Source organism: Somniosus microcephalus, chromosome 4 (genome assembly GCF_052327205.1).
Source record: "Somniosus microcephalus isolate GS21.2 chromosome 4, FLI_Smic_1.0, whole genome shotgun sequence".
Lineage (NCBI taxonomy): Eukaryota > Metazoa > Chordata > Chondrichthyes > Squaliformes > Somniosidae > Somniosus > Somniosus microcephalus.
The window spans coordinates 339204402-339230981 of NC_140990.1; the positions used below are offsets into that span (position 1 = coordinate 339204402).

The following is a 26580-nucleotide window of genomic DNA, read 5'->3' on the forward strand; positions in this document are numbered from 1 at the left end:
GAAGTAATTTCAGAGGGAAATCAAAGAGGGAAGCAGTGTTTCTGACTTACCTGCTTGTCCCACAGGGCGATGTGGAAGTGCAACTGAATGACGCTTTTAAAAGGCTGCATGGAAATTTCCTGGAGGCTCAGCTGCTTACACCCCTTTGATACGGGTTTTACATCAATATGTGAACGATTAGATGTAAATGAGCATATCCAGGAAACTTCAGTGTATCTTCCTCTAAAGGTGCAACAGCAGCGTAAATCACATTGAGGAAATTCTGGGCATACCTGATCTTATCTGATAAGAGGCAGGAACTTACTACCAATAAATAACCTCTTTCATTGACTGAAGATCGATTCAGTTACACTCTATCCCCCAAAATTCTCCAGTTACATAGAAACATAGAAGATAGGAGCAGGAGTAGGCCATTCGGCCCCTCGAGCCTGTTCCGCCATTTAATGAGATCATGGCTGATCATCCAAATTCAGTACCCTGTCCATGCTTTCTCCCCATATCCCTTGATCCCTTTAGCCTTAAGAAATATATCTAACTCCTTCTTGAATATATTTAATGAATTGGCCCCAACTGCCTTCTGTGGTAGAGAATTCCACAGGTTCACCACTCTCTGGGTGAAGAAATTCCTCCTCATCTCAGTACTAAATGGCTTACCCCTTATCCTTAGACTGTGACCTCCTGGTTCTGGACTCCCCCGCCATCGGGAACATCCTTCCTGTATCTAGTCTGCCTAGTCCTGTTAGAATTTTATAAGTTTCAATGAGATCCCCTCTCATTCTTCTAAACTCTAGCGAATATAAGCCTAATCGAACAAATCTCTCTTCATACGTCATTCCTGCCATCCCAGATATCAGTCTGGTGAATCTTCGCTGCACTCCCTCCATGGCAAGAACATCCTTCCTCAGATAAGGCGACCAAAACTGCACACAATACTCAAGGTGTGGTCTCACCAAGGCCCTGTACAACTGCAGCAAGACATCCTTGCTTCTGTACTTGAATCCTCTCACTACGAAGGCCAACATACCATTTGCCTTCTTAACTGCCTGCTGCACCTGCATGCTTACCTTCAGCGACTGGTGCACAAGGATACCCAGGTCTCGTTGCACTTCCCCTTCTCCCAATCTATTGCCATTCAGATAATAACCCGCCTTCCTGTTTTTGCCACCAAAGTGGATAACCTCGCATTTATCCACATTATACTGCATCTGCCATGCATCTGCCCAATCACCCCAACCTGTCCAAATCATGCTGGAGTTTCTCGGCATCCTCCTCACAGCACACATGCCCACCCAGCTTTGTGTCGTCTGCAAATTTGGAGATATTACATCTAGTTCCCTTGTCTAGATCATTAATATATTTTGTGAATAGCTGGGGCCCAAGGACCGATCCCTGCGGTACCCCACTAGTCACTGCTTGCCACTCGGAAAAAGACCCGTTTATTCCAACTCTTTGCTTCCTGTCTGCCAACCAGTTCTCTATCCAAGTCAGTACCTCAGTTTCAATTTCAATTCAATTTTATTTGTCATATATGCAGCAGATGTGTGTACTGCACAATGAAATGTTGATTTTTACGAGTCCTCCCAACATTGGAATAAATATGGCATAACAATGATAAAATACTAATAGAAATACAGTAATCTATATATATAATCAAGCAGTTTGTCTGTCTGTCTGTCTGTCTGTGTGCTTTTTTATGTCCGCTATACACTCAAAGGTTATAGAACATACCTACACATATTTTATATCAAAAAGAAAGCTGGTGATCAGGGAGTGTCATAGGCATATGTACTTTTTGGTCAGACAAAAATTGTTTGGACAGTATACAAAAAACGTTCAAAAATCCACTCATTAGCGGTTGACCAATCCTACCATTCATTAGCATTGAGTGACGTGATGGTTGACCAATTGGGGGGCATTTCATGGCATTTGTGGGCAGGGCCTAATCCTTCAAACTGCTGAGGCGGGAGCTGAGCTGAGGTGAGTGGCAGCTATTAAAGACCATCCGGGCCTGAAGCGCTGGCGGCCGCCTTTCTTCACCTGCAAAATCTCCCTCCGCTCTCACCTTTTAGCGGGGGAGAGGCTGCTTTAAATTAGATCATTCACTCAGTCGCGTCTCTCTTTATCTCTTTTGTTTTTCTTCTCTCTGGCCGGCTGCGCGGGAAAAAAGAGAACCACGCGACCCGAGAGACAGCGAGCAGGGGAGCAGCGGCGAGGGCTCCGGCTCAGCGGATCGGGTGCTCATCAGGGGTCGGCCCGCAACACATCGACCGGAAGGAGCGGCGGCTCTCTCTCTCCTTCCCCCCCTCTCCCTCTCTCTCCTTCCCCCCCTCTCTCTCTCTCTCTCTCTCTCTCCCGCTGACCTCATAAAATGGCGGCTGCCCTTCTTCACCGCCGGGCTCTCGGACACGGGAGTCCGGAGCGAAAGGCCTTCGACTGCCGCCCGGCCAACCGGGTCCAAACGCCCGCCTGGTTAAACATGAGAAACCCCGTGCTCGCTTCTGAGCGATGGGCACCCGGCCTCCTGGTGTCGGACTGACTCCGTTCTGGTACCGAGGTGAGTTGGAGGGAGACGGAGAGAGAGGGAGGGAGAGAGAGAGGGAGTGGGGAGGAGGGAGAGAGAGAGAGGGGCAGGGAGAGGGGGGAGAGCGAGGGGGAGAGAGAGAGCGGCAGGAGAGAAGAGGGCGAGGGAGGGAGAGAGGGGCAGGGAGAGAGAGAGGGGCAGGGAGAGAGAGGGGCAGGGAGAGAGAGAGGGGCAGGGAGAGAGGGGGGCAGAGGGAGAGGGGAGGAGGGGGGGAGAGAGAGGGGGCAGGGAGAGAGAGAGGGGGTGGAGGGAGAGAGAGGGGGTGGAGGGGAGAGAGAGAGGGGCAGGGAGAGAGAGAGGGGCAGGGAGAGAGAGAGGGGCAGGGAGAGAGAGAGGGCAGAGGGAGAGAGAGAGAGGCAGGGAGAGAGAGGGGGGAGGGAGAGAGACAGGGTGAGGGAGGGAAAGTGTGAAGGGGTGGGAGAGGGAGGGAGAGCTCACCTTCTTCCTTCTTTCGGCCGCCGAAATTCAAACTTCCCGCTGACCTCACAAAATGGCGGCCGCCCTTCTTCACCCGCCGGGTTCTGAGTCTAGCCCCTTCCCCGGGGTCCTCTATCTCCTTCCCCCTCTCTCTCTCTCTCTCTCTCTCTCCTTCCCCCTTCTCTCTCTCCCTCCTTCCCTCTCTCTCTCTCTCTCCTTCCCTCTCGCTCTCTCTCTCTCTCCTTCCCCCCTCTCTCTCTCTCTCTCTGTCTCTCTCTCCTTCCCTCTCTCTCTCTGTCTCTCTCTCCTTCCCTCTCTCTCTCCTTCCCTCTCTCTCTCTCTCTCCTTCCCTCTCTGTCTCTCTCTCCTTCCTCTCTCTCTCTGTCTCTCTCTCCTTCCCTCTCTCTCTCTCCTTCCCTCTCTCCCTCCTTCCCTCTCCCTCTCTCCATCCTTACCTCTCTCTCTCTCTCCTTCCCTCTCTCTCTCCTTCCCTCTCTGTCTCCTTCCCCCTCTCTCTCTCCTTCCCTCTCTGTCTCCTTCCCCCTCTCTCTCTCCTTCCCTCTCTCTCTCTCTCCCTCCCTCTCTCTCTCTCTCTCTCTCCTTCCCTCTCTCGCGCTCTCCTTCCCTCTCTCTCTCTCCTCTTCCCTCTCTCTCTCTCTCTTTCCCTCTCTCTCTCTCTCTCCTTCCCACACAGACAGACATACAGACAAAATCATTTATATGCCCTCAACAAACCCTCGGCACCGCCGGGCACTCCAGCTAGTAATAAATAAAACAACAGTAATAAATAATAATAAATTATACGTTCATGAGTCTTATGGCCTGGGGGAAGAAGCTGTTTCGAAGCCTACTGGTACGAGACTGTATGCTTCGGTATCTCTTACCAGACGGGAGCAGGGTGATGTGCCTCAATAATTCTGAGACTCGAAGTTAGCAGAACAAAAACAAGGCTTTTATTAACTTAGAACGTAACACGTAAGCGAGAGAGATGTCGTCCTTCTGGAGACTGAGGCCAGACTGAACTAGCTTACAAACGGGGCCAGGTATGGGCGGAGCCCTACACACAGCACATTCCAGCACATTCCAGTATACAATACAGCACATTCCAGTACACAATACAATGAGGTCTGGGGGAAGGGAAATGACACTGAAACCGATCTCAGTCACAGGCAGTGATGAATGGAAATATTTCATCACATTCACCCCTTCTATAGATTTAGTCTGTTCGGGGGTTTGATAGTCCTCTGCGACCGACGTGGCTGTTGCGGTGCCGCGGGTGTCGGCTGGGTGTCCCCGGTAGCCTCCTGGGTCTCTGCCGGGGGTGCCGCCAGGGTTGTTGAAGGGGTAGTTGGTGGGGGTGCCGTTGGTCGGTGTTCTTCCGGGGGTGATGAAAGAGTAGTGGGTGGGTAAGAGTTGCTGTGATCGTCGTTGCCGCTATTGCCGTGGTTGTTGTCGATGCCGGCTGGGGCGACGTCTTTTATGGACACGGTGTCCTCCCTTCCGTCGGCGTGCCGGGCATATGCGTATTGGGGGTTGGCGTGGAGTAGGTGTACTGGCTCCACGAGAGGGTCCGTCTTGTGGCCCCTCACATGCCTTCGCACGAGTACCGGACCTGGGGTGGAGAGCCATGATGGCATGGATACGCCTGAGGTGGATTACCGGGAAAGACAAACATTCGTTCATGAGGCGTGGTATTAGTGGCCGTACACAATAGCGACCGTATCGAATGGAGCACATCCGAGAGGACTTCCTGCCAGCGGGAGATAGGGAGGCCCTTGGTCCTTAGAGCTAGAGTGACTGGTCCCGTTCTCTCGCTCCACTTGGCCGTTACCCCGGGGGTTGTAGCTGGTGGTACGGTTCGTTGCGATCCCCCTGGACAGCATGTACTGGCGTAGCTCTTCACTCATGAAGGACGCCCCCCTATCCGTATGGATGTAGCTCGGCATACCGAACAGGCAGAACAGGCTGTTGAGGCATTTAATGACCGTGGCACTGGTCATGTCTGGGCAGGGGAAGGCGAATGGGAACCGGGAGTATTCGTCCACAATGTTCAGGAAGTAAACATTGCGGTCGACGGACGGGAGGGGGCCCTTGAAATCTAAGCTGAGCCGCTCAAAGGGCCGTGTAGCTTTGATTAAGTGGGCTCTATCTGGGCGGTAGAACCGAGGCTTGCACTCAGCGCAAGTGCGGCAGTTCCTGGTCAGGGACCGAACTTCCTCAATCGAGTAGGGTAAGTTACGGGACTTTATGAAGTGGAGCAGCCGCGTGACCCCTGGGTGGCAGAGGTCGTTGTGGAGGGTCTGTAGCCGATCCCCGGTGGCGCTGGCACACATCCCTCGTGAGAGGGCGTCAGGGGATTCGTTAAGGGCCCCTGGCCGGTAAATGATGTCGTACTCGAAGGTGGAGAGCTCGATCCGCCACCTAAGAATCTTATCATTTTTAATCTTCCCCCTCTGTTTATTATTGAACATAAACGCTACCGACCGCTGGTCGGTAAGTAGGGTGAAGCGTTTGCCGGCTAGGTAGTGGCGCCAGTGGCGCACTGCCTCCACGATGGCTTGGGCCTCCTTTTCCACGGAGGAGTGTCTGATCTCGGGCCCTTGGAGGGTCCTCGAGAAGAAAGCTACGGGCCGCCCCGCCTGGTTGAGGGTGGCCGCCAAGGCGAAGTCAGACGCATCACTTTCCACTTGAAATGGAGTGTTCTCGTCCACTGCCTGTAGCGTGGCCCGCTCAATATCCTGCTTAATGCTTTTGAAGGCGGCGTGGGCCTCAGCAGAGAGCGGGAAAGAGGATGCTTTCAAGAGGGGGCGGGCTTTGTCGGAGTAGTTGGGGACCCATTGGGAATAATAAGAAAATAACCCCAGGCACCTTTTCAGGGCTTTGGGAGTGTTGGGCAGGGGCAGCTCCCGTAGGGGGCGCAATCAGTCGGGGTCTGGTCCAATTTCCCCAATCTCCACCACGCTGCCTAGTATGCAGAGGCGCGTGGTGTTGTAAACGCACTTGTCCTCGTTGTAGGTGAGGTTGAGTTTTTGTGCGGTTTTCAGGAACCTCTCGAGGTTCGAGTCGTGATCCTGCTGGTTGTGACCGCAGATGGTGACGTTGTCGAGGTAGGGGAAGGTTGCCTGCAAGTGATGGTCATCGACCATGCGGTCCATCTCCCTCTGGAAGACCGAGACCCCATTCGTCACCCCAAAGGGGACTCTGAGGAATTGGTAGAGGCGTCCGTTCGCCTCGAAGGCGGTGTACGGGCGGTCCTCTGGTCTGATAGGGAGCTGGTGGTACGCTGACTTGAGGTCGATGGTGGAGAACACCCGGTATTGGGCGATTTGGTTCACCATTTCTGATATGCGGGGTAGCGGGTAGGCGTCTAGTAGGGTGTACCTGTTGATCGTTTGACTATAGTCGATCACCATCCGTTTCTTCTCGCTACCCCTTACCACTACCACTTGGGCGCGCCACGGGCTGTTGCTGCGTTCAATAATGCGCTCTTTCAGGAGCCTGTCTACCTCGGTCGTGATAAACCGCCTGTCCTCCCAGCTGTACCTCCTGCTTTTGGTCGCTATTGGCCGGCAGTTAGGGGTAAGGTTCGCGAATAGCGAAGGCGGCTTTACCTTCAGGGTAGCCAGACCGCACACTGTGAGGGGCGGCTGGGACCCACCGTACTTGAGCGTGATGCTTTGGTGGTTGCACTGGAAATCCAGGCCCAAGATCACGCTCGCACATAGGTTCTTCATGATTAATACTTTAAAATTATCATATACAGTTCCGTTAACGCACAATTGTACCGTGCAGTAACCCAGAATGGTCGATGTCTGGGTTTTGTCAGCCATAGAGATGGTACCCTGAGTAGGGACCACCTTTAGGGAGAGTTGTTGTGCCAGTTCTGGGTGGATAAAGCTCTCCGTGCTTCCACTGTCAATTAAGCATTTAACCCGGCACCCGTTTACCTCGATGTCCACCATTGATCTGGATAGCGGGTGCGGCCTGGTCTGGTCCACTGTGACCGATGCCACTGTAGGGCCCTGATCAATACAAGATGGCGTCCACGCTGTCTGCTCACAAGATGGCGGACCCCACGAGGTCGGGCAAGATGGCGTCCAAGATGGCCGCTCCCACGGCGCACACGCGGCGGTGGCGGGTTTTCCGGCGGTTGGTTTTCCGGCGGGGTTCCCTCTGCACACCTTCCCGAAGTGCCCCTTCTTACCGCACTTAAAGCAGGTGGTGCCTTTCGCCGGGCACAGGTTTCTGGTGTGCTTTGGCTGCCCGCAGAAGTAGCAGTTGGGTCCCTGACGCGTCGTGGCTGTCGTAGGGCTTCTGGGGGGAGAGCGGGGCCCAGCCGGTGTCGGGCTGTCGGGCGGGGAAGATGCCTTCCAAGATGGCAGCGCCCTCGGTGCACACGTGGCGGTGTGGACGGCGCGGGCTGAAGAGTAGGCGTCCGAGTTTCTCTGGGCCACATCCAGGGATCGCGCGGTGTCCGCAGCCTGTTTCAGGTCCAACCCCGTTTTTTCCAGCAGTCTTTGCCGGATGTAAGTGGAGCTGAGGCCTGTGATGAAGGCATCACGAACAAGCTCGTCAGTGTACACTGCGGCTTTTACATCTCGGCACTTGCAGTCTTTGCCAAGCATTTTCAGGGTGCTTAGGAACTCCTCCACCGATTCCCCAGGTCGCTGTGCGTGGGTGGCGAGCAGGTGCCTAGCATACACCTCATTCGTAGGCTGCTGGTAATGCGCCTTTAAGATGTCGCAGGCGGCCAGGTACGTCTCGGCGTCTTGGATGAGGGGTAAACCCGGTGGCTTACCCAATTCCGCAGAATTCCGAGTCTCATCCTCGCAGCGTCCGTAGCGTTTTTGACGGCTGCGGAATTGTCCAGGAAGAATTCCATACACTCAAACCAGTGTCCGAAGCGTGCTGATGCGTCCGGAGCATGTTGATCCAAATCCAAACGTTCGGGTTTCAGGAGTTGATCCATAGTGTTGAAAAATAAGTTAATAAAATTGATGTGCCTCAATAATTCCGAGACTCGAAGTTAGCAGAACAAAAACAAGGCTTTTACTAACTTAGAACGTAACATGTAAGCGAGAGAGATGTCGTCCTTCTGGAGACTGAGGCCAGACTGAACTAGCTTACAAACGGGGCCAGGTATGGGCGGAGCCCTACACACAGCACATTCCAGCACATTCCAGTATACAATACAGCACATTCCAGTACACAATACAATGAGGTCTGGGGGAAGGGAAATGACACTGAAACCGATCTCAGTCACAGGCAGTGATGAATGGAAATATTTCATCACACAGGGCAAAGAGGTTGTGGCTGGGGTGGCTCGCGTTTTTAATGATTCTCAGGGCCTTCCCCGGCACCTCTCGGGGTAGATATCCTGGACAGCAGGTAGTTTAATTCCTATAATATGTTGTGCAGCTTTCACTACCATCTGTAGAGCCTTGCGGTCTGTGGCGGTGCAGTTGCCATACCAGGTAGTGATGCAGCCGGACAGGATACTCTCGATGGTGCACCGGTAGAAGTTGGCGAGAATCTGGGGGGCCATTCCAAATTTCTTCAGTCTCCTGAGGAAGAACAGGCATTGGCATGCCTTCTTGGTTACAACGTCAATGTGATGGGACCACGTTAAGTCCTCCGTAATGAATACACCCAGGAATTTGAAGCTGCTGACCCTCTCCACCTCAGCCCCTTCGATGTAGATTGGGGTGTGTCCCTCCCCCTGCCGCTTCCTGTAGTCCACGATCATCTCCTTTGTTTTGCTGATGGTGAGGGAGAGGTTGTTGTACTTGCACCATTCTGCTAGAGCTCTTACCTCCTCCCTGTAGCCTGTCTCGTCGCCATCTGTGATCAGGTCTACAACGGTAGTGTCATCAGCAAACTTGATGATGGAGTTGGAGTTGTGCGTGACCACGCAATCGTGAGTAAACAGGGAGTACAGAAGGGGGCTGAGCACACAACCCTGGGGAGCTCCCGTGTTCAGGATCAGTGTTGAGGAGGTGTTACTGCCTATTTTCACCACCTGGGGTCTGCCCGTCAGGAAGTCCAGGATCCGGTTGCATAGGGAGGTGTTAAGTCCTAGCTCACTGAGCTTGTTGACAAGCTTGGAGGGCATAATGGTATTGAATGCTGAACTATAATCAATGAACAACATTCTCACATAGGTGTTCCTCTTATCCAGGTGTGATAAGGCAGTGTGCAGTACAATGGCGATGGCATCATCCCTAGATCTGTTTGGGCGGTAGGCAAATTGGAGTGGGTCCAGTGTGTCAGGTAGTAACGAGTTGATGTGGGTTTTGACCAGCCTCTCAAAGCACTTCATGATGGCAGAAGTGAGTGCTATGGGGCGGTAGTCGTTTAAACAGGTTACTTTTGTTTTTTTGGGGACTGGAATAACCGATGTCATCTTGAAGCAGGTGGGGACTACAGACTGGTACAGTGAACGGTTGAATATATCCGTAAACACGGCTGCCAGCTGGTCAGTGCATGCTCTAATGAAACGCCCAGGGATTCCATCTTACCTTACCCCCCATCCCATGTGCTTTAACTTTGCATGCCAGTCTCTTCTGCAGGACCTTATCGAAAGCCTTCTGAAAGTCCAAATACACCACATCCACTGGTTCTCCCTTATCTATTCTACCAGTTACATCCTCAAAAAATTCCAGTAGATTAGTCAAGCATGATTTACCTTTTGTAAATCCATGTTGACTTTGTCCGATCCTGTCACTGTTTTCCAAGTGCTCTGCTATTACATCTTTTATAATGCACTCTAGCATTTTCCCCATTACCGATGTCAGGCTTACCGGTCTGTAATTCCCCGTTTTCTCTCTATCACCTTTTTTGAACAGTGGGGTTACATTAGCTACCCTCCAATCCATGGGTACTGTTCCAGAGTCTATAGAATTTTGGAAGATGACCAGCAATGCATCTACTATTTCTAGGGCCACTTCCTTAAGTACCCTAGGATGTAGATTATCAGGCCCTGGAGATTTATCGGCCTTCAATCCCATCAATTTCCCTAACACCATTTCCCTACAAATACTGATTTCATTCAGTTCCTCCCTCTCATTAGGCACTATGTTCCCCGACATCTCTGGGAGGTTATTTGTGTCCTCCTTTGTGAAGACAGAACCAAAGTATGTATTTAATTGGTCTGCCAGTTCTTTGTTCCCCATTATAAATTCCCCTGATTCTGACTGAAAGGGACCTACGCTTGACTTCAGCAATCTTTTGCTCTTCACATATCTATAGAAGCTTTTACAGTCAGTGTTTATGTTCCCTGCACCTTACTGTCATACTCTATTTTCCCCCTCTTAATTAATCCCTTTGTCCTCCTTTGCTGAATCCTAAACTGCTCCCAATCCTCAGGTTTGCTGCTTTTTCTGGCCAATTTATATGTCCTCTCCTTGGATCTTATGCTATCCCTAATTTCCCTTGTTAGCCACGGTTGAGTCACCTTTTTTGTTTTATTTTTATGCCAAACAGGGATGAACAAATTCTGTAGTTCATCCATGCGATTTTTAAATGTTTGCCATTGCCTATCCACCGTCAACCCTTTAAGTAACATTCCCCAATCCATCCTAGCCAACTTGCGCCTCATACCATCGTAGTTTCCTTTATTTAAATTCAGGACCCTAGTCTCTGAGTCAACTACTTCACTATCCATCTTAATAAAGAGTTCTATCATATTATGATCGCTCCGCATTACTGTTTGGGGGTTGTAAACAACGTTTTCTGCCCCTTGGTATTTCTCAGCTCTACCCATACAGATTCCACATCATCAGAGCTAATATTCTTCCTTATTATTGTGTTAACCTCCTCTTTAACCAGCAATGCTACACCACCTCCTTTTCCCTTTTTCCTGTCTTTCCTGAATATTGAATACCCCTGGATGTTGAATTCCCAGCCTTGGTCACCCTGGAGCCATGTCTCCATAATCCCAATTATATTATATCGGTTTACATCTATTTGCGCAGCTAATTTATCCACCTTATTTCGACTGCTCCTCGCATTAAGACACATTTTTTTTAACACTCATAGACCTTTTAGAATTATTATTTACTGTGGCCATGTTTGATTTAAACCATTGCTTTCTCTGACTGCCACTTTTGCTTTTCTCCTTCCTGTCTTTTGCTTCTTTCCTTGCTTCCCTTTCCTCTGTCTCCCTGCACAGGTTCCCAACCCCCTGCCATTTTAGTTTAAACCTTCCCCAACAGCACTAGCAAACACTCCCCCTAGGACATCGGTCCCGGTCCTGCCCAGGTGCAAACCGTCCAGTTTGTACTGGTCCCACCTCCCCCAGAACTGGTTCCAATGTCCCAGGAATTTGAATCCCTCCCCCTTGCACCTTTCCTCTAGCCATGTATTCATCTGAAATATCCTTCTATTTCTACTCTGACTAGCATGTGGCACTGGTAGCAATCCTGAGATTACTACCTTTGAGGTCCTATTTTTTAATTTACCTCCTAACTTCCTATATTCAACTTTTAGGACCTCATCCTGGTTTTTACCTATATCGTTGGTACCTATATGCACCATGACAACTGTTTGTTCACCGTCCCCTTCCAAAATGCTCTGTAGCCGCTCCAAGACATCCTTGACCCTTGCACCAGGGAGGCAACATACCATCCTGGAGTCTCGTTTGTGGCCGCAGAAATGCCTCTCTATTCCCCTTACAATAGAATCCCCATTACTATAGCTCTCCCACTCTTTTTCCTTCTGTCCTGTGCAGCAGAACCACCCATGGTGCTAGGAAGTTGGCTGCTGCTGGCTTCCTCCAATAAGCCATCTCCCTCAACAATATCGAAATTGGTATATCTGTTTGAGATGGGGATGGCCACAGGGGACCCCTGCCTGTGCCTACTACTCTGCCTGGTCATCACCTATTCCCTTCCTGCCTGTGGAGCCTTTACCTGCGGTGTGACCAACTAATTAAATGCGATATCCACGACATCCTCAGCATCGCGAATGCTCCAGTATGTATCCATTCGCAGTTCCAGCGCCACAACGTGGTCTGCCAGTAGCTGCAGCTGGATACACTTCCCGCACACATGGTCGTCAGGGACACAGCAAGTGTCCCTGATTTCCCACATCGTGCAGGGGGAGCATGCCACGGGGCCGAGCTGTGCTGTCATGACTTACACTTCAATCATTTAAATTAAATTAAATCAAATCAATACCACCAGTTACACTACAATTAAATGATATACTCAAGAGCCCTTGGTTACTAGCACTCCCCGATACACAACAGATGCCTTAGAAAGTATAACCACAAAAACTAATACCATCTAAACTTTATAAACTATTAACTTTAACAGTCAAACTATATAGTATAAATACTCACCTGGCCGTACTCAACCAATCAGCTGCTTCCCCTTGCCCGTGTCACTTTTTGAATCATGGCGTGGCTCTGGAATGCCGCCGCTGGTCGGCGAGATTGAATCGCCTTCACATCCTTCCTAAAGTGCGGTGCCCAGAATTGGACGCAATACTCCAGTTCAGGCCGAACCAGTGTTTTATAAAGGTTCATCATAACTTCCTTGCTTTTGTACTGCCTCTATTTATAAAGCCAAGTATGCCGTATGCTTTTTTAATCGCTTTCTCAACCTGCCCTGCCACCGTCAACGATATACCCCCAGGTCTCCCTGTTCATGCACTCCCTTTAGAATTTACCCTTTAGTTTATATTGCTTCTCCTCGTTCTTCCTACCAAAATGTATCACTTTGCACTTTTCTGCATTTAACTTCATCTGCCACTTGTCTGCCCATTTCACCAGCCTGTCTGTGTCTTCTTGAAGTCTATCACTATCCTCCTCACTGTTCACTATACTTCCAAGTTTAGTGTCCTCTGCAAATTTGGAAATTGTGCCCTCTACTCCCAAGTCCAAGTCATTAATATATATCAAGAGAAGCAGTGGTCCTAGTACCAACCCCTGGGAAACACCACTGTATATGTAGAGTCTGTGTGTCCCAGTTATGCTTATGATCAATCACTGGACACAGACAACAAGAATAACTTTTAACAGGTCTTTACTATTCGGAGGTCAGGGCTGAAATGCCCAGCAAATCCCTACACAACACTTATATACCGGTGTGGTCACCACCGGTATTACAGTATACAGCAGCCAAGAGAAAGTAGTACATCTCTTAAGGTAGTTCTCTTAAGGTGGAACAGGTTACATACACCACAATCCTCCCTTTTTAGCTTAACAGTTATATCCCCATTTAACATAACATAATAATAACATATATATATATATAACTTCATGCAAAACAGTTCAAAGATTCAGTCTCTGAGGAGGCCTCCTGATTCGAGTTGGATAACGCCTTTCAGGGGTCTCTGATTCTCGTTGCTGGGGTGACTCATCTAGTTGGTCTCTTATGGATTGGACATCATCATCAGGTACATTCACTTCTGAGGTAGATGCTTCAGGTACGCTAACTTCTTCCACGGTCTCTCTGCCGTAACCATGGGTTCGACCCTTGTTCTCGATTCTACCAGTTGGTCAGCATGACGCCGTATTACATTTTCACCAATATCTACCGTGTACATCAGGGGTCCTTGTCTGGCCCGAATTGTTCCAGATTGCCATTTCTCGTTTTTATAGTCCCGGGCTAACACTGGTTGTCCTATTTTGAAACTCCGAGTGGTCTTGTTATTTATATGCTGGAACTGTTTGTTTTCAACTTCCCTCTGCACATTTGGTTTTAACAAGTCCAACCTGCACCGCAACCTCCTGTTATAGAACATCATGGCAGGACTTTGGTTTGTCACTGCATGAGTGGCGTTTCGATATGCCAGTAGGAATTTGTCCACCTTGTGTTGTAGTGGAATCTGATCTTCGCTCATGGCCTTTATTGCTTTTTTGAACGTTTGTACAAATCTCTCGGCCAACAAGTTTGTAGCCGGATGATATGGGGCAGAGGTATAATGTTTCACCCCATTCTTCTTCATGAATTTCTGGAATTCTTCTGACACGAACTGCGGTCCGTTGTCTGAACATATTTGTTCTGGCAATCCATTTCTTGCGAATATCGTTCTTAGCACCGCGATCGTCTTTTCCGAGGTAGTGGTAGACATCTTAATCACTTCTGGCCATTTAGAATGTGCGTCCACCGCAATTAAAAACATGGAGTCCATGAATGGACCAGCAAAGTCAATATATACACGTTGCCATGGGGTTGAAGGCCATTCCCATGGATGCAGCGGTGCAATCGGAGGTGCATTTTGCACTTTTTGGCACCCTGAGCAGCTTTTCGTCAGATCCTCTATCTGTTGGTCGATACCCGGCCACCACACATAAGCCCTAGCAAGGCTTTTCATCTTGACTCCCCCCAGATGACCTTCATGCAGTTCCTTTAGAACTCTCTCTCTTAACTTAGGAGGAATAATCACCCTTGTTCCATACATCAATGTTCCTTGACAGATGGACAGCTGTTCTCGTCTTGCTGAGAATGCCGGTAACAGTGGATCACCATGTGCTGGCCATCCCTTCACTGTCACTTCGTAGACCCGGGACAGTGTCGGGTCGTTCCTGGTTTCTCTTTCAATACTTGCATTGGTGACTGGTAAACATTCGATGATGGTCGAGTGAAATAACTCAACAGGGTCAACCATCGGTGCCTCCTCCTCTGTAGGTAGTGGCAGGTGCGACAGCCCATCAGCATTACCATGCTGCTTTGTACCTTTGAATTCAATCTGATATTGATGTGCCCCTAGGAAAAGGGACCATCTCTGGAGTCTCTGTGCTGTCATCACCGAAACACCCTTCTTAGGGTTAAAAGTGGATACCAATGGCTGGTGGTCTGTCAGAAGCGTAAACTTTTGGCCCTGCAGGTAATGATTAAACTTCTTTACTCCCCACACAAGGCTGAGAGCCTCCCTATCTATCTGAGCATAGTTGCGCTCCGCGGAGGTCAATGATCTGGATGCGAATGCGACTGGCCTCTCCAGGCCATTTGGCAACTTGTGTGAGAGTACTGCCCCAATACCATATGGAGAAGTATCACAAGCCAAACGAATAGGCAGCGTTGGGTTGAAGTGAGCCAACACTTCCTCTGAGGTGATCAATGCCTTGCTTTTGCGAAAGGCCCTCTTACAGTCCTCACTCCACTTCCATGGTACTCCCTTCTGCAAAAGAGCGTTCAGCGGGTGCAGCACCATGGATAAATTTGACAGAAACTTATGGTAATAGTTAATCAACCCTAGGAACGACCTCAACTGGGATACATTATCCGGAGCGGGAGCCTTCACAACAGCTTCGATCTTGTCAGGAGACTTATGAAGCCCCTCCTGGTCAATGACATGACCACAGTACGAGATCCGCTTCTGAAAGAACTCACATTTCTGGCGATTAACTCGAAGTCCATATTCTTTCAATCTGGTGAGCACCAGTTCCAAATTTGCAAGGTGTTCCTCGTCATCATCTCCTGTAATCAGAATATCGTCCAGGTAACATTGTGTGCCTGGAATTCCCTGTAATACCTGCTCCATGGCCCTCTGCCAAATTGCTGGAGCCGATGCCGCTCCAAAAACCAGTCTATTATACCGGTACAAGCCTCTATGCGTGTTGATCGTGAGATACTGGCGTGACTCTTCCTCAACTTCCATCTGTAAGTACGCCTGCGCCAGGTCTATCTTGGTGAAGTGTTTCCCGCCAGACAACGAAGCGAAGATATCCTCAATCCGCGGAAGCAGATACTGCACCGTGTGAAGCACCGGATTAACAGTGATCTTGAAATCTCCACAGATGCGAACCTTCCCCGGTTCCCCCGGCTTGTTGCTCGATGAACGCTTCATGACGGGAACAATGGGCGTGGCCCACTCACTCCAGTCTACCTTAGACAGTACTCCTGAACATTCTAGCCCTTCCAGCTCAGCTTCCACAGCAGGTCGTATCGCATAAGGTACCAGTCTGGCTTTGAAAAATTTCGGGTTTGCATGTTCTTCAACCTTGATGTTTGCCGTAATTCCTCTCAGTGTTCCCAGTCCCTGTTGGAACACCTCTTTAGCATCGTCCAATATTCTGGACAATCGTTTAGGTTTGACATCTTTTTTACCGGAATCTACCGTTAGTGCTTTTAAGGAATGCCAGTCCATATTTATTTTCCTAATCCACTCCCGTCCCAGTAGTGGTGGACCTCCCTCAGGTAGCACATATAAGTCAATTCCTCGGCTTTCTTTGCCCTTGTGGACCACCTTTACCTCTATCTTCCCGATGGGGTATACTCTTTGCCCCGTGTATGTTTTCAATACAATCTCCGTATCCCGTAGGGCAATATGTGGGAATAACCTTTTGTAATCTTGCTTATTCATGACTGTCAATGCCGATCCAGTGTCCAATTCCATCTTCACTTGGACTCCTGCTATCTGAAGTGTGACCCAAATTGTTTGGAGGTTTGCTTCCTTACCAACATTGTGTACTCTTAGACTACCCAGTTCATTACTGCTGGAGTCTGAATCTGACTTCTGTTCGTTCGAACTGTTCTCTGTCACCTTGTGTACCTTTCTGTACTTTTCCTGCGGTGACTTTTTGTTGCTGGTCTTCTTTCCTGACCGGCATACTTTAGCTATGTGACCAAGCCTGCCACATTTTCTGCATTCCTGATTTTTGAACCAGCACTGGTTCTGATCGTGCGTTGTCTTTCCACAACGATAACATTTTACTGTACCCAAGACCATTTGGTTGGTGCTGAGTTCCGGTGACCGTAGCTGCATTTCCGTCGTGCCTCTCACTGCGGCTTCTTGCGATGCTGCAATAGTGACAGCTTTATCAAGCGTAAGATCATTCTCCTCAAGCAGTCGCTTTTGTGTTCCTTCTTTTAACAATCCACACACAAATTTATCTCTCAGTGCATCTGCTAGTCCTGTTCCAAACTGACAGTACTTTGATAGCTTACGCAGTTCAATTAAAAATTCAGCGTTGTTTTCGTCTTTCAGCTGTGTTCTTCTGTAAAATTTAAATCGTTCCGCTATCATCAGCGGCGTGGGGTTTAAATGATTTTTCAGGACAGTAACAATATTCGCGAAAGTCTGATCCGCCGGTTTATCTGGTGATAGAAGGTGCTTCAATAGCCCGTATGTCTTCGCACCCATTGAGCTTAATAAGGTTAGTGCTTTCTCATCATCTGGTACCTTATTTGCTTTACAATAAACTTCCATGCGTTCTACATACGTGGTCCAATCTTCGATATCGCTATCAAAGGTATTAATGTTCCCATGTTTAGGCATCCTTGCAAGTTTTTAAAATTTTTTTCTTTTTCTCAAAATGGCGGCTTCCCGCGCTTGTCTTCTTCCCCCGCCTACTAAAATGGCGGCTTCCCGTGCTTGACGGTCTTTCCCGCGCTCGTCTTCTTCCCCCGCCGACTACAATGGCAGATTCCAGCGTTTGCCTTCTTCCCCCGCTGGCTGCAATGGCGATTGCCGTGCTGCTGCCGTTCTCGCCTCCCCAGCGGTTCTCAATTCCCCGACGCTGCTTTGCCTCGCAGCCCCACTTGCAGCCCGGTCCTTTACACTGGCTGCGTTTGATTTCTCCGCGGCTCTCGTGCCTTAAGCTGCCCCAGTCGCTGCGCCTCTCGGCCTCGATTGCAGCCCGGCCCTTTTTACCGGCCGTGGTCGAGTTCTCCGCCCTTATTCCTCCGTTTTCCCTCCCCTACTCCACAGCCAACGCGGCCGACTTCCTGCTCGTGTCACTGATCGGCTTACCCACCACCGTGGTAGAAGGGATGATCACTGCCTGTCGCTGATGGAGGGCTTCGTGGTCAGAATTTTTCTTTTTAACCCGGGTTCTCGATGCCTCCCGTGCGATGGTGCTCAGCAGGATGATGAGGGCGGATGCCTCTTCTCGACGCCCGTTCTGAGGACGAAGCTGCCTTGGATGTAAAACTGCCGCAGGGTAAGATCGGACTCGTCGCCACTGTTGAGTCTGTGTGTCCCAGTTATGCTTATGATCAATCACTGGACACAGACAACAAGAATAACTTTTAACAGGTCTTTACTATTCGGAGGTCAGGGCTGAACTGCCCAGCAAATCCCTACACAACACTTATATACCGGTGTGGTCACCACCGGTATTACAGTATACAGCAGCCAAGAGAAAGTAGTACATCTCTTAAGGTAGTTCTCTTAAGGTGGAACAGGTTACACACACCTCCAGTCCGAAAAACAACCATTCACCACTACTCTCTGTTTCCTGTCACTTAGCCAATTTCGTATCCATGCTGCCACTGTCCCTTTTATTCCATTGGCTTCAACTTTGCTGGTAAGCCTATTATGTGGCACTTTATCAAACGCCTTTTAGAAGTCCATGTACACCACATCAACTGTATTGCCCTCATCAACCCTCTCTGTTACCTCAACAAAAAACTCAATCAAGTTAGTCAAACCCGAAACGTCAACTCAAATTTCTCTCCACGGATGTTGCCTGACTTGCTGAGTTTTTCCAGCATTTTCTGTAGTTAAACACGATTTGCCTTTAACAAATCCATGCTGGCTTTCCTTAATTAATCCACACTTGTCCAAGTGACTGTTAATTTTGTCCCAGATTATTGTTTCCAAAAGCTTCCCCACTACCGAGGTTAAACTGACTGGCCTGTAGTTGCTGGGTTTATCTTTATTTTGAACAAGGGGGAAACAATCGCAATTCTCCAGTCCTCTGGTACCACCCCCATATCCAAGGAGGATTGGAAGATTATGGCCGGTACCTCTGCAATTTCTACCTTTACTTCCCTCAGCATCCTAGGATGCATCCCATCCGGTCCTGGTGACTTATCTAATTTAAGTACAGCCAGCCTTTCTAGCACCGTCTCTTTATCAATTTTTATCCCATCCAGTATCTCAACTACCTCCTCTTTCACTATGACTTTGGCAGCATCTTCTTCCTTGGTGAAGACAGGTGCAAAGTACTCATTTAGTACCTCAGCCATGCCCTCTGACTCCATGCGTAGGTCTCTTTTTTGGTCCCTAATCGGCCCCACCCCTCCTCTTACTGCCCGTTTACTATTTATATGCCTATAGAAGACGTTTGATTTATCTTTTATGTTAGTTGTCAGCATTTAATAAAAATTAGTTTATGGGATGTGGGCGTCGCTGGCAAGGCCAGCATTTAATGCCTATCTCTAATTGCCCTTGAGATGGTGAGCCGCCTTCTTGAACTGCTGCAGTCCGTGTGGTGTAGGTACTCCCACAGTGCTGTTAGGGAGGGAATTCCAGGATTTTGACCCAGCGACGATGAAGGATCGGCAATACATTTCTAAGTCAGAATGGTGTGTGACTTGGAGGGGAACTTGGATGTGGTGGTGTTCCCATGCGCCTGCTGCTCTTGTCCTTCTAGGTGGAAGAAGTCGCGGGTTCGGGAGGTGCTGCCGAAGAAGCCTTGGCGAGTTGCTGCAGTGCATCTTGTAGATGGTACACACTGCAGCCACGGTACGCCGGTGGTGGAGGGAGTGAATGTTTAAGGTGGTGGATGGAGTGCCAATCAAACGGGCTGCTTTATCCTGGATGGTGCCGAGCTTCTTGAGTGTTGTTGGAGCTGCACTCACCCAGGCAAGTGGAGAGTATTCCATCACACTCCTGACTTGTTCCTTGTAGATGGTGGGAAGGCTTTGGGGAGTCAGGAGGTGAGACACTCATACTCCATCTTTGCCCCTCTTATTTATTTCCTTTTTCACTTCCCCTGAACTTTCTGTATTCAGCCTGGTTCTCACATGTATTTTCAACCTGACATCTGTCATACGCCCCTTTTTTCTGCTTCATCTTACTGTCTATCTCTTTCATCATCCAGGGAGCTCTGGCTTTGGTTGCCCTACCTTTCCCCCTTTTGGGAATGTACCGCGATTGTGCCCAAACCATCTCCTCTTTAAAGGCAGCCCATTGTTCGATTACAAGTTTGCCTGCCAATTTTTGATTCCAATTTACCTGGGCCAGGTCCGTTCTCAACCCACTGAAATTGGCCTTCCTTCAATTACTTTTTACTCTAGATTGCTCTTTGTCCTTTTCCATAGCTAACCTAGACCTTATGATACTATGATCGCTGTTCCCTAAATGTTCCCCTACTGACACTTGCTCCACTTGACCCACCTCATTCCCCAGAACCAGATCCAGCAATGCCTCCTTCCTCGTTGGGCCAGAAACATCCTGATCAAGAAAGTTCTCCTGAACACACTTCAGAAATTCTTCCCCCTCTCTGTCCTTTACACTATTACTATCCCAGTCTATATTAGGATAATCAAAGTCCCCCATTATCACTACTCTATAGTTCTTGCACCTCTCTATAAATTCCTTGCATTTTTGCTCCTCTATATCCTTCCCATTAGTAGTTGGCCGAGAGAATACACCTGGTAGTGTAATGGTACCTCCATTGTTTCCTTTCTTAATCAAAGAGATTCTGTCCTTGACCCCTCCAGGACATCCTCTCTCTCTAGCACTGTAATATTCTCCTTAATCAATACTGCCACCCACCTCCTTTCTTTCCTTCCCTATCTTTCCTGAACACCTTGGGGGAAAAATTCAGTTGCTTTGCGCCTCTCATTAGCGCCCTAAGAGGGCACTAATGGGGCGGAAAGCAACTCGCGCCCGGGTGCGGCGATGTTTGCGCCGCTCGTGAAATTGACCAGGCATTTTGTGGTGGCGCTAAACACTACTGCCACGATCTCCTGCGCCCGCAGATTGTGATGTCAGTCGAGCGTGCAACGCCCTGGTAGCACCCCGGACCGGATATTGAGTGGTGCCCCCTGCCTTTCCTCTTGCCGCTAGCAACGACAGGTTGAGGAGAATGTTATGCTGTCAGAAAGGGACTGGGGGAGCGCTATTTTAAGGCGACCGCTTCCTGCCTTTTTTTGTCGGTGACATTTTTGCACCACGCATTCTGAGAGAGAGAGAGAGAGAGAGAGACTTCTGGCGAGATTCAATGCTGTGTGAAGGAGTTTTGGGTACTGAGCAGCACTTTGCAGGTTCATTTTGATTTGACCTTCCTTGCATCGATTTAGAAGAGACTATGGGGGCTGCACTCTGAGCTCTTTCCCTGGTTCTCTCCATTGTTCTTTCCAGCAGATTTCATGTACAGGTCTCTCCAGGCTGAGATTCAGGCTGAGATTCAAGGCTGCAATGAGCAGGATGTGGATGGAGAGCAAGATCGACCCTCCCCTTTAAGAACTGGCCAGCGCCATTGTGTTTGTGTTCCATTGCTGACTGACATTACATGAACTTCGCTAGCGCTCTGAGGTAGCGCCTCGCTCCTTGGCCTTTGCGCCTTAAGACAGGTGTGAAGCGCCTGATTTAGCGCTCCAATCACCTCCAGGGGCGATAGAAGCCAAGTTTGCAGTTGGAGGCGATAATTAGCACCAGGCGCTAAACTTTGCGCCCGGCCGATAATTGCATCCTAAGCGAGGCGATACTGAATTTCTCCCCCCATGGCCTAGAAATTCAGTATAGTCACGTTTGGGGCGCTACAGCCGGGCGTTCGCTAAATTTAGCACCTGGCGCAACTTAGCGCCACCTTCCCCGATATTCAGTTGCATCGCCCCAAGAGGTTGCTGCTGTGCTAAAGCAGGTGGTGCACGACTATCATTAGGCGCTAAGCCGGCGAGCCGGGGCGCAACCACCGAGGGCGGGCGCAGTGCAGGTGCGGCGAGTTGCTGATTGAAGGCAGACACGCTGGCGCCGGTCAGCTCTTAAAGGGGGAGGGTGGATTTGTTTGGCTGCCACGCCCTGCACACTGCAGCCCTGAATCAAGGCCTGAACATAGCTGCTTCAACAGTTCAACGCCCACGACTATGGAGAAGGCTAGAGAGCGCGCGCAGCGCTTCAGCGAGGGTGCCCTGAAGGTACTGGTTGGCGCAGTGGAGTGCAGGCGACTTGTCCTCTTCCCTGATAGTGGCAGGAGGCCGCTGCCCAGCGAATATAGAAAAGCCTGGAGGGAGGTGGCAAACAGGGTGACCTCCAACTGCATGGTTGGCAGGACTCCTATGCAATGCAGAAAAAAGTTCAACGACCTCACTCGGGTTGTCAGGGTGAGTACCCTTTCCAGTATCCTCCTCATCCCTGCATGTGCACCTCACTTTATGGCCAAAGGGACCTGAAAGCCCCAATGCCCAGCCCTCATCCAGCAGCTATGGGACTCTCATGAAAATCACTTGCACATTCAGCACTTTAGACACTGTCAGGGCTATTCCACCATGGGAGGCAGTGCAGGCAAGGTGAGGGCTTCACACTGTCAGGGCTATTCCACCATGGGAGGCAGTGCAGGCAAGATCAGGACTTCACTCTGTCAGGGCTATTCCACCATGGAAGACAGTGCAGGCAAGATGAGGGCTTCACACTGTCAGGGCTATTCCACCATGGGAGGCAGTGCAGGCAAAATCAGGGCTTCACACTGTCAGGGCTATTCCACCATGGGAGGCAGTGCAGGCAAGATCAGGGCTTGAAACTGTACTCAGAGGGCTTGACACTGTCAGGGCTATTCCACCATGGGAGGCAGTGCAGGCAAGATCAGGGCTTGACACTGTACTTAGAGGGCTTCACACTGTCAGGGCTAGTCCACCATGGGAGACAGTGCAGGCAAGATCAGGGCTTGACACTGTACTTAGAGGCCGTCCTTTCTCTTGCAGGGCAAGCTGGCCCACAATCGCAGGCAGCAGCGACAGACACCGGGGGAGGCCGTACTGACCTCAAATCTCAGCGACCTGGAGCAGCGTGTGGAGCGCATTATGGCAGGCCGACTGATTGGCCCCGTCGCCAGTGGAGATGGCGACCCTGTTCTGGGCACCAATGGTAAGGTCATCGCCTTTTTGACCTCTCTCTTTCCACTTGCGCCTCACACCAGTATCCTTTGCCACTATCGAACCAATGCAGTGCATAGCAGCACTCATGCCTCCCTCGCTGCCGCCCTGTCCTCACTCTAAAACAACTCTTGTGCCTCCCTGCTTTCGGATGGTGAATCGCCAGGTGAGGAGGCGGGCCCTCAAGCTGACAATGTGTCTGATTCTGAAATCGAGGAGGAGGAAGAGGAAGCCGGCCCATCAGTGACACCCTCAGCCGAGACAGCCCATGGCCATGATGGGGACACGTCTTCCCTGGAGGGGAGCAGGGGGGAAGGGTCTGAGGAGAGTGAAGCTCCGGGGCCCAGCGGGCTGCAGCAACGCGGGAGGGGTGGGGAAGCTCGGCAGCCTTCTCCCCGGAGGGAGAGTCTGGCCTCGAGTCCTGCTACGGTGAGCGCAGAGGAGGTGCGGCTCCTTGCTGAAATGGGCGCCCAGGCTGAGCGCAGGCACACTGAGCTCATGGCTGCAGTGGCAAGGATGCCTGACTCCATAGAGTCACTGGCAAGGAGTGCACAGGAATTCGGGGCAGCACAGGCCAGGAGTCTGCAGGACTTCATGGCAGCACAGGCTAGGAGACAGCAGGACTTTGTTGCATCACAGGCGGCTTCCAGCCAAGTGCTCAGTCGTGTCGTGCATTCACTGGCTGGTGTGATGCAGACACAGACCAGGGCCACACGGGCACTAACTGCTGCCACCCTCACTGGATCGGCCAGGCATCGATGGGGCCCTCGCCGCGCCGCAGCAGCCCAGCAGTCTGTGCTTCAGCAGATTGCTGCGCATGCTGCAGTGCTGGCCCGTGCGAGTGCCAGTGTATCAGCCGACCAGGGAGTGCCTGTGCTCTGTCAGGTTGGCAGCATTCCTGCAGCCAACACTGTCACTCCTCCACTGCAGCTGCCACCACCCGTAGGACAGACTGCTGCCGCCCAAGCAGAGTTGGAGCAGTCAGCAGCCGGCCCCTCCAGGCCCAGAGCTGGTCCAGGCCGACCCCCAAGGGCATCTGCTGTCTCACCATCTGACCCTCAGCAGCCTTCCCCCAGCCTTGCTGCAGCCACTGGGGTCCCATTGAGGAGGAGCTGCAGGGCGGGAAGGGGCCACTCGCAGAAGCGAGACAGCTCACCCTCGCAGGGGAAAAAGTAGAAGGTGTGGCCAAATGTTTTTTTTATATATGAGGCTGAGACAGTTGTGTTTTTTTATAAATGAGGCCGAGACTGTTGTGTTTTTTGATGTATGAAGGCCGAGACTGTTGTGTTTTTTTATATATAAAGGCCGAGACAGTTATGTTTTTTGATATATGAAGGCCCAGACTGTTGTGTTTGTTTTTTATAAAGGCCGAGGATCATGGTCATTTTTGTTTAACTGCTTTTTTCATTTTCTGTAGGTTGGGAGAGCCAGTTATGTCTCTGACTGTTTTTTGGGGGGTTTCTCTGAATTAGTTTGTCATGCGGGAAGGGCACAGAGTTTGCACAATAAAAAAGTTTCTTTAATCGCATTGTCCATGTTTGCTTTTGGAACTATTTGTTGCCTTGACCGGCTGAGGGCTTGCGGAGCGGCTCCATTAATCTTCTTTCATTGGCACAAGCCATTCCCTGAGAGGGGGCCTAGAACCGAGTTGCAATAAGCCACCGACGGACGGCCCTTGCACTTTGTGCCTCCCTCCCGTGTTGGTGCTCCTCCTCCTCCTCCTCCTCCTCCTCCTCTGGTGGTCCTCCAATGTCTGCTGGCAGTGGCTGAGTCCTGCGGATAGCCAGGTTGTGCAGCATGCAGCACACTACAACGAAATGGGAGACTCGCTCAGGCGAGCACTGTAGGGCTCCCCCGGAACGATCCAGACAGCGGAACCGTTGCTTGAGCATGCCGATTGTGTGCTCAATGATGTTCCTGGTTGCTTGATGGCTGTCATTGTATCGCTCTTCAGCAGGGGTGCTGGGCGCACAGAGCAGGGTCATCAGCCAGGTGCACAAAGGATAGCCTTTGTCCCCGAGAAGCCATCCTCGTGGGTGAGCCTGGGCTTCGAAAATGTCTGCCACAGAAGTCTGGCGCAGGATGAAGGCATCGTGGCTGCTGCCTGGAAAGCGGGCATTGACAGCTAGTATGAGCTGCCTGTGGTCACACACCAACTGTACGTTGAGCGAATGGTAGCCCTTCCGGTTGCGGTAATCCTCGGCATTCTGTAGAGGTGCCCGCAAAGCCACATGCATGCAGTCAATGGCGCCCTGGACCATGGGGAAGCCCGCTAATACTGCAAATCCCATTGCACGCGCTTGCTGCTTGTCCAGGGTCATGGGGAAGGAGATGAACTGACGTCTCCTTCTGAAAAGGGCATTGGTCACCTGGCGGATGCAGCAATGTACCGCGAACTGGGAGATGTTGGCAATGTCCCCAGTAGCGGATTGGAAGGAGCCGGTGGCATAGAAGTTGAGAGCCACCATCACCTTCACTGCCACCGACAGACGTCCTGCTCCTCAGCTGTGGCTGCAGATCTCTGCGAAGCAGGTGGCAGATCTCAGTGACCACCTCCCTTCTGAATCGCAGCCTCCGAACACACTGCTCCTCAGACATATTCAGATATGAGAACTGCTGGCGGTATACCCTGGGTGGGTAAGGCCTCCTGTGCCGATGCCTGTTGGCCCTTCTCCATCTGGCCATGACTGGCACGCTCTCACGGCATCTCTGAGCCCTTTGAATGCAATGCAGTAAGCCAACGTTTCCACCCATGGCAGCCCACATTATATGTGGCGACTCAAAGCTATGGCACTGAAAGTTAAATCCAAGTGCAAAGCTCTGGCCTGAAGCCAGAAGTACCTGTGCGAGCGTTGAGTCAAAGCAGAAAGCTCTCTCCCTTTGTCTCTCTCCAAATATCCATCTCTCACAAAGAAGGAGTGGAACAAAATGGCTGCCACTTATACTGCAGGAGGAGTCCCCTTTAATTAGCGCTCCCCGTGCCCCGCAGCGACTGGGAACCATTCCCCTCTACCAGTTGCTAGGGGCGCCAGGCGCACAGAAGGGCGGCGCCACTGAAGTTCCGGTTCGGGGCGCACCAAGGGCGTTGCACCATGAAATGACGTCAGGATCTGCGCGCGCAGCTGAGCGGGTGCTGCGGTTTTGCGCCACCGCTAAATCTTGAGTGAAGTTCGCGAGAGGCGCAGATCACGCCGCGCCCGGGCGCTAGCCGCTTAGCGCCCCACTTCTCCTCCTCCTAAGGCGCTAGCGGCTGGCGCTAACAACTGAATTTCTAGACCCATATTCGTATGTGGCTATTTGTGCCTACAGCTCACCAACCTTATTTAACCACACTCCGTGCGTTTACACACATGCACTGTAAACCTGTCTTAGACCTTCTTGAATTCTCTCTTAGTCTGACCCCATCTAATACTGTACTATCTCTTACTCTAGTGCTATCTGTCTCTCCCCAGTCTTTGTGCACCTTGTTTCTCCTTTCTAATGCTACATCCTGGTGCCCACCCCCCTGCCAAATTAGATTAAACCCTCCCCAACAGTACTATCAACCCCCCCCCCCTCGCAAGGATATTGGTACCGGCTCTGTTGATGTACAACCCATCTGGCCTGTACAGGTCTCACCTCCCCCAGAACCGGTCCCATGTCCCAGGAATCTGAAGCCGTCCCTCCTGCACCATCTCACCAGCCACTCATTCATCTGCTCTATCCTTCTATTTCTACATTCACTAGCTCGTGGCACCAGTAGTAATCCAGAGATTGCTACCTTTGAGGTCCTGCTTTTTAATCTCTTTCCTAGCTCCCTAAAATCTGCCT

At 50.7% G+C, this 26580-nt stretch overlaps 1 protein-coding gene across 1 annotated transcript in view; it reads left to right on the forward strand.

Annotated features, from left to right (window-relative positions):
• The window catches only part of LOC147120721 (C-X-C chemokine receptor type 2-like), a 40451-nt gene that overhangs the window by 1382 nt on the left and 12489 nt on the right, over nt 1–26580 (forward strand). The gene's annotated exons all lie outside the window — the stretch shown is intronic.